The following is a 13,598-nucleotide window of genomic DNA, read 5'->3' on the forward strand; positions in this document are numbered from 1 at the left end:
TTAACATCTTCATGTCAGTAAACTGCTGGGGAATTTTGCACTTGGAATTACACGTCTTGGAAAATATATAATTCACTTTAGTAATCACATTAGGCAGTAACTTTCTCCTTACATAAGATAATTCAGCTTATTTATAATCTTGGAAGAACCATATTTATAATTTTGCTTAGAGTAAAACAGACCTACATTTATGCAACTGTTTATCCAACTCTTCAAATGAATAGAAAAAGATCCACCTTGCCTTGAGTTCCTGGGATTATCAGCTGAATTGTTTTATTGGTTAAGCTCTGAAAAGTGCTTGCAGCATCACTTTAATACCACTGGGATGTTAGCCCCCTGCAGTTGTGACTTGCTAACATTGTTCAAGTGGTGGAGAAGAATGAATAAATTATCCATTGGTGCTCAGCTCTCAGGGAGAAGTTCACACTTTGGAAAAATCTGATTCAACACACATTAACCATAGATTCTCATGTTCTGCTTGCTGATGGTATTCCGTTAGTGTTAGCCTTATTTTCTATGATATTGCATTTTGGGAAACCTAAGTGCAGTTTCTTCTTACACATAGAATCTTGATGTCTAGCCTGGCGCTAAATGATAGTTAACTGTTCTTCAACAGAATCACCTCCTTTTGTGAGCACAGTAGCATCTCAGCAAAGAGAAAGACTCTGGCATAGGAAGAATCAACATTTATTGAATATTCCGGACTGCACATTGGTACCCATAGACTTTCTGTTCCACTTCCTCGGGATATCAGCCACCTCCAGTAACTTCAAGGGGAGAACTTGGGGATATCCCACTGTGGCACTGGGAGAGGGCAGATGCAATTGCTTGAGATTTTTAAACTTCATGGTATAAAATATTTCAGATATTCCAAAACTAGAGAGAACAAGTACTCATCACCCCTTAATAATTTTTGATATTATGCCAATTTTATTTAATCTTCTCTCCCACTTAGAATATCTTTTTTTGCTAAAATATTTTAAAGCAGATCCCACATAGCATGATACTTCACTTATGAATGTTTCATTAAGTTGCATGAGTTCTTAAATTACTAGTCTTTTATGTTGAGGGTTTTTTTAGTTTCTTTACCTGCTGTGGCTGCTCATCTCTTGTTAAGGTACTACGTCTCCCTATATTCTTCTTATTTATTTATTTATTTATTTATGTGTGTGTGTGTGTGTGTGTGTGATTCTGAAGTGAGAAGCAGAGAGGCAGAGAGACAGACTCCCACACGTGCCAGACCAGGATCCACCTGGCATGCCCACCCGGGCCCAATGCTCTGCCCATCTGGGGCATTGCTCTGCAAACGGAGCCATTCTAGCACCTGAGGTGGAGGCCATGGAGCAATCATCAGCACCTGGGAGCCTTGGCTGTGGGAGAGGAAGAGAGAGAGAGAAAGCAGAGGGGGAAGGGTGTAGAAGCAGATGGGCTTTTCTCCTGTGTGCCCTGGCTGGGAATTGAACCCAGGATTTCCACACATCAGGCTGACACTCTATTGCTCAGCCAACCAGCCAGGGCATATTTATTTATTTTTGATAGAGACAGAGAGAAAGAGTCAGAGAGAGGGACAGACAGACATGAAGGGAGAAAAATGAGAAGCATCAATTCTTCGTTGCAGCTCTTTAGTTGTTCAGTGATTGCTTTCTTATATGTGCTTTGACCAGGTGGCTATAGCAGAGTTAGTGACCCCTTGCTCAAGCCAGTGACCTTGAGCTCAAGCCAGCGACCTTGGGCTTCAAGTCAGCGTCTTTTGGGCTCATACCAGCGACCATGGGGTCATGTCTAGGATCCCACGTTCAAGCCAGCAACCCCTTGCTGAAGCTGGTAAACCTGTGCTCAAGCTGGATGAGCCTGCACTCAAGCCAGCAACCTTGGGGTTTCGAACCTGGGTCCTCTGCATCCCAGTCCAACGCTCTATCCTCTGCATCATTGCCTGGTCAGGCTCACTATATTCTTCTTAAAGCGACTGCATCTTAGATGACCTTCTATTGCAGCAATCATCGCTCTGGTCTGGACTGATCATTCATAAAACCATAAGAGTTTAGTTTTAAAAATGTATTTCAACCCAATAAATCTGCTAACTTAATGTGAGAGAAAATTGAGGTTCACAAAGGTAAAATGTGTCTGTCAAATAAAATACAACTGGTAGAGCCAAAGAATTGAACCAAAAGTTCATGATCTCAGTGTTTTCCTCTTGTACTATGCTCTCTTCAGTGGAAAGTGGTTTGCCAACAATTGCGATGTTCCACTTTGTGAAGGTTGCATAAAATATGCATTGTTAGCCCGGAGTGCCCCTTGACAGCTTTCCTGTGTGTGTTGGTTAGCAGACTGGTTTAGTAAATTGATACCTTTGATCAGATAAACAGAATAACACTGTAAAGATGATAAAGGATGAGGTGTAGAAAATATGAATTTCATTAGAGAAAGGAGTATGATGGGTCTAGGGGGATTAACATTGGGAGAGAGGAGGACAAATGAGTAGCAGGGTTTAAGTCACTTTGGGTTCCAGATAGACTATATTGAAGACACGTTTTTAAGCCTCTCACTTTTCTCTGTGACCAGCATCTTCAAAATAAATTGTGTTTTAAAGGTTGGCTTGCCCTCAGAGGGATCTTTGGAGAGAGCTATCTAGTGGGGGTGTAATAATGCCGGGGGAGTTGAACAAGTGTTTCCTGGGGAGCGGCTTTCTTTGCTGTTCTAATCACGGGTGGGTGTGAGGCCAGAGATAGGGGCCCTTTTTCATCGTGTTAATTCCCCCTCTGGATCAGATCTGATCCCAGAGCAGGCATTGGAGGCAGCAGGGAGGGGAGTTACGTGTGTGTCAGCCGTAGAAGGGCACGATGAGACAGAGTGCACCCATACATCAAATCAGATTTTTTTTTTTCAGACCGAGTATCTGAAACACACACTAGATCTTCTGCAAGAGCGATTTTTTTTTTCCAATTTAAAAACAATTAAATGACTGTATTCATTCTGGTGTGCACAGCCTCAAGTGCCTACTGGCTTCTACTATTCCTGACAGCTAAATTATTTCTTCAAGTCTGGGCTGTTGTCAGACGAAAGCATTAGTGCTTTTAAACTTTGGCTACACTTTAGAATCATGTGCGGGGCTTCAAAAGATGTTGCTATTGACGGCTGATACTTTTAAAATAACACCCCAATGCAGGCAATAATCATCACTGGCTATAACCATTAGGTGAACTATTGATGGCAGGCTTTATATCAATGGGTTAAGGATAGAAACCCCGAACTAACTGGTTGATCTCAATAGCACTACTATCAGACCCAGCAGACCTTGTGAGTATCATTCTGTCAAAACACAGAGCTCCGTCAATGAAACATGCCTGCCAGAAAAATGGCACCTGAGACTAGGTGAGCATCTAGTGGTTTTCAGGAAATAATGAGGCTAAAGGAACACTTTAAACAACATTACTGAAAATATTCAGACATGTTAGAATGTGGGTCACTGTACAGGAGATACGTCCTGCTTTATCCAGCAAATGATAATACTTGGGGCCGAAAAAAAGAGGACTACTGTGGAATAATGGGAACTAAGGGATCTAACAACCAAAAGCAACATGTGAACTTTTTTGTGGATAATTCAAAGAAACTGAATTTTAGAAAAAATAGCTTTGTAACAATTTGGGAAAGTTTGAGTAGCAAATGACTATTATATCATATTAAGGAGCTTTTATAAATTTTGTTAAGCCTTTTAAATTTTGTTAAATTATATTAATATTAAAAATCAGAATTTTATGGAGAAATATTTATGAATGAAATAACATGGAGTGTGGGATTTTATTTACAACACTCAAGCTCCTCATAATGGCAAGCTCAAGTTCTGAGAGCAATGAGAAGGATTTCTCTGAGTATGAATTAGATGAAGAAAGCGTGGTTCTCACACTGGTTCCAGTGAATGAGGGATGTGATGAAAAACATCAAGTGGAACCAAGTTTTTTTTTTCAACCTGAGAAGCAAATCTGAGGATGCCTAAGACAAACAATGACGTTCATTTTCTTTAAACAAATAAACAATTCAAAGGTTGCTCAAAACCAATCCCTCCTTGGCCAACCAAAGTACCTTCAATTAATAAAGTAAATATGTTGGGACACTTTGCAGAACTGGTGCCAACAATTTAATTTGAGTACTGATGTCAAGAAAAGAGATGTTTATCTGAGGCTCAGGGAACATGCTTACTCTGAAAACAACAACAAAGTACTGCTGGAACACTACAAATGACACACTGCAGTCATATTCAAGGAAATGCGAGACGGCAACCAAGAAAGCAAGGAATGAGAAAAGCTGTAGGATGAGTAAGAGAGAGGAAGGGACCAATATAACTGTAGTTGAAGTGGTAACTTCAGCTCAGGAGGCCATGCTGGCGGCATGGTCAAGAATTGTTGCAAGAGTCATGCAGCCTAAGACTATGAATTCATGTTCCATTCCTGTTTTTGCCAAGAACTTTCTGCTGCAAATATCTGGTGTGAGGTGGTGGGTGGTCCGTGGCAGACCTCTCTTGACAGACAGATAAGGTCGGGTTCACCTGCAGTTCCATGCAGGGCAGCCTGGGTGCCTGACACTCCCAAGAAGATGATCTCTCTCTTTCTGTTACCAGCCTGCACTTTCCCACACTCAAATCTAGAAGATAATATGTTTTGCCCTGAATGTGTTAAGAGGAAGTGGGCTGAAATCTTGTAACAGAAACTAAGTTGGAGGGAATAAGAGGATGATGAAAAGATTAATTACAATGAAGAAGAAGCAACTTGGTTTGAACATGTCCACAACATTCCTTTTGGATGGATCATGGAAACAGCCCAAGTGTCCACCAGTGGATGAGTGGATTAAAAAGATGTGGTACATGTACACAACAGAATACTACACAGCCATGAAAAAGAAAGAAATCTCACCTTTTGCGACAACATGGATGGACCTGGAGGTTATTATGCTAAGTGAAATAAGCCAGGCAGAGAAAGACAAATATCATGATCACACTTATATGTGCTATCTAATGAGCAAAGTGAACTGAGGAACAGAATAAAGGCAGAGACAGGGTCACAGGGAGCAGAAGGACAGCTGTTAGAGGGAAAGGAGGATGAGGGGATGGGAGCAGAGTAGGTGAAGGGATTAGTGAAATTATATGCACATAACACACAGATACAGATAATAGGACAGCAAATCCCAGAAGGAAGGGGGGAGGGAAGCAAAAGAGGGGTATTGGGGGACACGGGGATGGGGGGTAAAGGTGTTATATTGAGTGGGACACTTGAATCCATGTTAACACAAATTAAAATTAATAAAAATTAAAAAGAATAAATAGTGGTGAGTTCACAGCAAAATTGACTTGTATCCCATTGATTGCTGTTCTCAATCCTGGACATCCTCAGTGTTGCCTGATGCCTCAAGTGCAAATGTGAGTGTCTGTACCTGAGGTTTGCCAGTAAGTGACTGTCACTGCTGCTTCAGGCATTTATCTATGTGGAATATAATTTTGTTTTGTTTTAATTGCTGGGGTTTTTTTTGTTTTTGTTTTTGCATTTTTCTGAAGTTGGTAACGGGGAGGCAGTCAGACAGACTCCCTCATGAGCCCGACCGGGATCTACCCGGCATGCCCACCAGGGGGCGATGCTCTGCCCATCTGGGGGGCTGCTCTGTTGCGACCAGAGCCATTCTAGCGCCTGAGGCAGAGGCCATGGAGCCATCCCCAGCGCCCCGGTCATCTTTGCTCCAATGGAGCCTCGGCTGCGGGAGGGGAAGAGAGAGACAGAGAGGAAGGAGAGAGGGAGGGGTGGGGAAGCAGATGGGCGCTTCTCCTGTGTGCCCTGGCCGAGAATTGAACCTGGGACTCCTGCACGCCAGGCCGACGCTCTACCACTGAGCCAACCGGCCAGGGCCAATTGCTGGGTTTTTAAAAACAATTTTAAGCTTTCAGAAAAATTGTGTAGAAAGTAAGAGTTTTCAAATTCTGCCTCCTGCCCCCAGCCCCCAGCATTTCCCCTGCTGTCAACTTCCTGTACCAGCAGAATGGTAACTTTTTTTTTTTTTTTTGTATTTTTCTGATGCTGGTAACGGGGAGAGACAGTCAGACAGACTCCCGCGTGCGCCAGACCGGGATCCACCCGGCACGCCCACCAGGGGAGACGCTCTGCCCACCAGGGGGGGATGCTCTGCCCCTGGGGGGGCACTCTGTCGCGACCAGAGCCACTCTAGCGCCTGGGGCAGAGGCCAAGGAGCCATCCCCAGCTCCCGGGTCATCTTTACTCCAATGGAGCCTCTGCTGCGGGAGGGGAAGAGAGAGACAGAGAGGAAGGAAAGGGGGAGGGGTGGAGAAGCAGATGGGCGCTTCTCCTGCGTGCCCTGGCCAGGTATCGAACCCGGGACTTCTGCACTCTAGGCCGACGCTCTACCACTGAGCCAACCAGCCAGGGCTGAATGGTAACTTTTTGAACTTACAATGACCCATCATTATCGCTGAAACCCATAGTTGATATTAGGATTCACTCTTTGTGTTTTACATTCTATAGGTTTTGACGAATGTATAACGAGATGTAGCCATCATTACAGAATTGTACAAAATAGTTTCACTGCCCTAAAAATTTGGTTACTCTTATTCGACACTCCCTTCTCCCAACCACTGACCCACTGATATTTTTACTATATCCATGGCTTTGCCTTTTCCAGAATGTCATACATTTGCAATCATACAGTAGCCTTTTCAGATTTACTTCTCTTATAGCAATTAAAGTTTATGTATATATAATATATAGCAAAAACAAAGACGAACAAATCAACAAAAAACTCAAGCCAAAGAACAAAATCAGGGACCTTGATAAAAAAAGAATGTCATATTTGATAATTTTTGAAGCTGTATAATGAGGTCATAGTCTGTATAGATTCAAAATTTCCTAAATATAATCTTAAAAACAGAATAAATTACAGTCCAATGAAATGAGAATTTCTGGGGAATGGAACCCAGGTGTTAGTTTCTGGGTTGTTTTATTTTTAAGGTCCCTACATATTTATATTAGGCAGTTGAGTTTGGGAATTAATGGTAACTCTTTTTCTTTTTTTTTTTTTTTAAGTGAGAATAGGGTAGGTACAGAGACAGACTCCTGCATGTGCCCGACCAGGATCTACCCGGCAGCTCCCTTCTGGGGCTGATGCTCTGCCCATCTTCAGCTGATGCTTGCAACCAAGCTATTATTTAGCCCTTGAGGTGGGGGCTCCATGGAACCATTCTCAGTGCCTGGGGTCCACATGCTCAAATCAATCAAACCATGGCTGTGGAAGGGGGAGAGCGAGAGAGAGAAAGGGGAGGGGAGGGTGGAGAAGCAGACGGTCACTTCTGTGTGCACTGAGCGGGAATTAAACCCGGGACTTCCACCTGCCAGGTTGACATTCTACTTTTGAGCCAACCGACCAGGGCCTGGTAACTGTTTCTTGAGTGAAATCATTAAGATCTAAGACAAAAATTTTTTTTCTAATGAGACCATAAAGTTCAAAAATGTTTCTAGTTTGTTTTTTAAGATTATAAATAGCAGTACATTTTGTGAAACTGAACTGTGTACATTCAGGAGAGTTCTTGTTAATGTGAACCTTGAGATTTTGTTTGCATTATACATGTAAATTAGAGTGGCATATATTTATTTATAAATCAGAGTTGCATCAGAGTTTATATATATAAAATCAGAATTAGTTCTATTTAATTAAAATCAGGGTTATAGAATTAATTATACATATTAATCAGAATAATTAATTATTCATGTTAACTAACAATTAAATATGCATGTATGTGTGTATGTATAGGTAAATGTATATATATTGCTATTATAAATAATATGTAATATATAGTACACAGTATTTTATACATAATATATACTTTTTATATAATAATGTGTCATGAAACTTTTAGATGGAAAGGAGAATATTTTGTGGACCATTTTTTGTGTACATGTGACAGTTTTAAATGACTAGTTTTTTTTTTAAAAAAAACAGTGCTTTTTAATAGAAACAACTTGATTGAAAGTCTGCCACAGAATTTTGAGACCCATTAAAACAAGGTAAAATAAGAGAATAAAGTAGTATACAGTATTATATATTACATATCATAAACACTTTATTATATGGTAGGCACTTTAATATGTAATACAATATACAGTTTGTTATAATAAGAGCAGCTGAGGTCCTGAATTTTCATGTGGTCTCAATTTCAAAAGTTTCATTCTATTATAATAGTACCTGGCCTAGTTTTTGGTTTAGAAAATAACTTGTCATTATAGTTAATAGTTATTTACAGAACTTCTTCCTTCCTAACATGGTCACCATGCTGATTATCTAGACCTTTCTTACAAGAATAATTTTGGTGTGCATTATACGGTCTCTCAACATTTATTCAAAAATTTATAAAGAGTCTGTTATGTGCAAAACATTGGAATGAGTTTGAGTTGCTGATCATTTGATTTTATCACCTTTTTTTGGTGGCTATGTGGTATCAGGCATTTGGTCTAGTTGTTAAGATATGATCTTTAATTTTAAAAGGAGGAAAACATAAACTCAATTTGGAAAGTAAATAGGAAACTAGAGCTGAGAAATTTTGATTTAGAGCGAAACTTAAATTTATAACTGAATGGAAGGAATCCTTAAGTCAAGACTCCATCATGGTGGAGAGTCCAGTTTATAATGACACTTCAAGAAAAGAAGTTTTCCAGATTCTTGAACTTGAACTCTTCCATAAGTCAAGAGCTCACAGCCTGCAAGGATAACTATCCAATAGTCAGTCAACTCTAGCTCAGGCTGATCACTTGTTTTATGAACCATGCGGCCACCAAATCTGAATTGCTAGCAGGCTATCTTTCAAGAAGGCATGGTTTCCAGACCTCTGCCACCAATTGTCTACTTTTTTTGGCTTGTCAGCTATTAGCACCATGGCTACCCACACTGAGATATAATTTTTCACTGGAGTCATAAAAAAGAGAGTAGAGTTAGACAGAGTCAAGAGTAAAAGCTGTGTAGGAGGGTTCCCCTTTCTCCACATCCTCGTCAGCACCTATCTTGTGTTGTTTTGTTAATAAGCACCATTCTGACTGGTGTGAGGTGGTGTCTCATTGTGGTTTGAATTTGCATTTCTTTAATGATTAGTGATGTTGAACATTTTTTCATCTGTCTATTGGCCATCTGTATGTCCTCTTTGGAGAAATGTCTATTCATTTCTTTTGCCCATTTTTTTGATTGGATTGTTTGTCTTCCTGGTGTTGTGTTTTACAAGATTTTTTATAAATTTTGGTTATTAACCTCTTATCAGATGTATTGTCAAATATGTTATCCTATTGTGTGGTTTGTCTTTTTATTCTGTTCATATTGTCTTTAGCTGTCCATAAGCTTTTTAGTTTGATATAGTCCCATTTGTTTATCCTGTCTTTTATTTCACTTGCCCGTGGAGATAAATCAGCAAATATACTGCTGCTATAGATGTCAGTGAGCTTACTGCCTATGTTTTCTTCTACGATGCTTATGGTTTCATGACATCCATACTGTTTTCCACGGTGGCTGCACCAGTCTGCATTTCTACCTCCTGCACTGCTGGTGGGAATGCAGACTGGTGCAGCCACTGTGGAAAACAGTATGGGATTCCTCAAAAAATTAAAAATGGAACTGCCTTTTGACCCAGCCATCCCATTTATAGGAATATATCCAAGGACACCATATCACTGACTCAAAAAAAAAAAAAAAAAGAAATGTACCCCCATGTTTATGGCAGCATTGTTTATAATATGAAAGATCTGGAAACAGCCCAAGTGTCCGTCAGTGGACGAGTGTATTAAAAAGCTGTGGTACATATATACAGTGGAATACTATGGGGCCATTAAAAAGAAGGAAATATTACCTTTTGCAACAACATTGATGGACCTGGAAACTATTACGTTGAGTGAAATAAGCCAGGCAGAGAAGGAAAAATTTCATATGACCTCGCTCATTTGAGGAATCCAAGGAACAATGTGAACTGAGGAATGGAATTAAACCTGAAGGGTAGGGAGGAGGAAGCTGTTGGGAGGGGTGTAGGGAAGATATTGAGGGGAATACGGGGAAAGAGGATGCGTCTGGGAAGACACTAGAATCTATGTAAACAGAATAAATAAATAAATAAATAAATAAATAAATAAGAAGTTAAAGCTAAGGAAATGTGAAGTATAAGGCAGTAAATAGGCGGTAAGAGCAGATTTAAGGATAAGGGAAGGGAGGTGCCGATGTTGAGGATGAATTCCCTCAAAGTAGGGGTATACAGATGGGAGTCTCCTCATTTCTACATTACTTACTAAGGGCACCAATGGTAAAATAATTCGTAATAGGCTTCTTCTGTGACCAAGAAGGTTGATGATGAGGTTCACTTCTAGGAAGAAAGTTTGGAGGCATCAATGTTTTATGCATATTTAGAAAGGGAAACAAAATAGACCAAGGACAGCTGTACTGAAAAATTTATAAAGTACTCAGATTCATTGTAACTCCTCTTTAGTGAGAAGCCGCAGGTCCTTAGAGGAAAAGCTCTGGTGTGTTTATTTCCAGGGCACCAAAGCTCCAGAGATGTGCCTTCTTCAGATATATTCAAGAGCAATGGGGAGAGAGAATTCCCAAGACGTAGCTATTGACATCAGTGTAAAGGAGAGGAAGGTGGGCTGTATTATAGAGTTTTAAGGATAAAAATAAAGTGGAACATGTGAAACCATCTTGGGAATAGAGAACAGTTTTTGAGACTTGGCTGGTGGGTTGGGATTATCTTGAGTCAAGTTCCTGCACTCCAAGGGGACATGCGGCTGTCTCTTTGACATGATCCCTCTCTGTGCCTTGAGTTTGAATGGTACACAGAAGAAAGATATATATATATATATATATATATATATATATATATATATATATATATATATATATATATATTAGCCAAAACAACTCTCAATGTGAAATTATTTGTAGTTAAAAGGCTAGAAAAACTTGAGTTTAAAATATTTGTAGCAGAAATATTCTTCCTGTTTTGTTACTTACCTTGATAAAAGTCAGATTTCTGCAACTTTATGATTTGGTATAGGAATGGCCAGAAAAAAGAGGGTCATTTATTTAATTTACATATTTTTGAAACTTAAAAAAATTTAGATGCTGGAGTTATAATGTTACAGTGTTTCCAGGGACACTTTACCCTTCTTCCCTCAACAACATCTTATATAACCACATTATAATGATCGGAACCAGAAAATTAACATTGACACATTGTTATTAACTAAACTAGAAATGCTATTCAGATTTCACTTGTATTTATATTGACTCTTTTGGAGGGGTTAAGGAGGTTATAGTTTTATGAAATTTCATCACGTGTAGATTTCTATCACCATCACCACATTCTGAATACAGAACTCTTCAATTATGCCAATGAAGCATTCCCCAGCCGCTCCTTTGTTTTTTTGTTTGTTTGTTTTCTTTTTATTTATTCATTTTAGAGAGGAGAGAGGGTGGGGGGAGGAGCAGGAAGCATCAACTCCCATATGTGCCTTGACCAGACAAGTGCAGGGTTTCAAACTGGCGACCTCAGCATTCCAGGTTGACGCTTTATCCACTGTGCCACCACAGGTCAGGCCCCAGCTACTCCTTCGTAATCATGTCCTCCCCCTACTCCAATGCCTGATAACCACTAATCTCCATCACTGAACATTTCCCATTTCAAGGAAGTTATGTCAGTAGAAGGGTAGCTATGCTTGGCTTGTTTCACTCAGCACACATTCTGAGATCCATTCTTGTTGCTTGTTTCAAGGTTGAGTAATACATTATTGTATACATGTAACACAGTTTGTTTACCCATTCACTCCTTGAAAGACATTGGTTTTTGTCCCCCACCCAATTTTTAGCTGTTACTGAGATGACATTGTTCTCTAATTATGTTAATTCTGACAGGACATCTATATCTTTTAGGACTTCGCTCCATGGGGGATGAGTTACAAGAAGGATAAAGAGATGATTGCCAATTGTCCAAAGATCACCAGGAGGATTAGGTTTTAGCCAAATAAGATATATATCAATTTACTTATGTATATATATATGTAAGAATGTGCGAAGAATTACAGGAAAATGGACAATAATCATAAAAAGGGAGAAATGCCCAAGTTCTAAAAAGCTTACCAAGTTCTTAAAAGAATGTTCTATGGCTACAGTTTCTGACCCTGTTCAATGAGTACTGAGAGCAGATTTGGAATCACTTGCTACTCACTTAGACTTTCTCCTGCATTTACTCCTTCTTCTACCAAAGTTGCTCTCTCAGCGCACCGGACAGAAAAATGCAAACACAGTGCAAAAAAGTAGGCTTGCACATTGCGTGAACACAGGTGCTTGTGTGTTCTAGTGTTATTCTGCTTTACTACGGAAGTTTCTATTGGATGATAACCAGCTGAAGCCTGTCCAACATAGTTACCCACAGCAGTTATTCATGGTTCATGGTTTACAGATCATCCATTATTTTATTTAATTTCTTGAGCATATACAGTTGTTATCCCATTTGTGAGTGTCGGTACACAGAAGTCACTATATTTGGGTTATTTTGTTTTCAACATTGGAGAAACAATACACAGTATGATATATTATATATGATAAATATCTTATTATATAATATACTATAACATATAGTATATTATAATAACAGCATTCATAAGTCCCGAATTTTTGCATGACTTTAAATGTTTCATTCCATTATTATAGTACATGGCCTAGTTTTTGGTTCAGAAAGAACCTGTCATTGTAGTTATTATCAATACTTATCTACAGACGTTTTCTCTAAATATTCAGTTTTTTTATCTCTGTGTTTTTGTACACATTTGCTGCTTGTACACTTCTTTTGTACACTTCTGCTGTTAGTTTATCCTGCCTCTCTCATGAAAAGTCATCTCTGCTGCTTCTTCTAATCAGGAATCTTTTTCTTCATAGCCAGGACTTCACATCATAAGGTCTTGAGCTGTGTTGCATTTGACCAGTCGAAGGGAAAGACACATAACTCCCTTTGGGGATATGTTTAACCATGGGCAGGAGTTAACCCTGGCTTATTTTCCCTGAGTTTTTCTCAACAATTGCTGAATCTGCTAAGAATACTTATTCTTTTTTAGCAGCATTTTTAAAGAATAAAGTTGTTTTGGGTTTTCTGACCCTGGAAAACTATACGTCAAATTGGAAAGTAGGTCGGTCTGATCAAGTGAGCCCTGGTCCGTAGTTGGGAAGATCAGGGATTCGGTCCTGGGTTTGCCTCTAACTCCCCGCATGGCCATAGGTGTGCTTTCTGCTTCCCCCTCAGCACAAACTGGTGGCTGTAAAAGTCTAGGTAGCTGACTGGGTTGTTTGGGTTGTTGTGATGACAAAGGGAAATTTGTGAAAAATACTAGACTGTGTATGGGGTCACGTCATTGTCCGTTGAAGACGTACCAAGAAGCTACCTTTGGTTTTTAGCACAAAATTATATCTGATGACCCTCTTCAAACAGATTTATAATCTCTCCAAAATTTTATCTTCTCACATGAAAATAGGTAGTCCTAGTCATTCTTGGGTACCTCAAAGCGAGTTTGAGAGAAGGAAGAGAT

General features: G+C 39.6%; 1 protein-coding gene, 1 non-coding gene and 1 pseudogene across 2 annotated transcripts in view; 2 read left to right on the forward strand and 1 right to left on the reverse strand.

Moving 5' to 3' along the window:
* The window catches only part of NRG1 (neuregulin 1), a 1,068,557-nt gene that overhangs the window by 121,233 nt on the left and 933,726 nt on the right, over positions 1 to 13,598 (forward strand). The gene's annotated exons all lie outside the window — the stretch shown is intronic.
* Positions 3,826 to 6,528, forward strand: LOC136403242 (developmental pluripotency-associated protein 2-like; annotated as a pseudogene).
* TRNAS-AGA (transfer RNA serine (anticodon AGA)) lies at positions 6,351 to 6,426 on the reverse strand. Its single transcript has one exon. It is a non-coding gene; the product is annotated as a tRNA-Ser (tRNA).

This window comes from Saccopteryx leptura, chromosome 4 (assembly GCF_036850995.1).
Source record: "Saccopteryx leptura isolate mSacLep1 chromosome 4, mSacLep1_pri_phased_curated, whole genome shotgun sequence".
NCBI classification, from domain to species: Eukaryota; Metazoa; Chordata; class Mammalia; order Chiroptera; family Emballonuridae; genus Saccopteryx; species Saccopteryx leptura.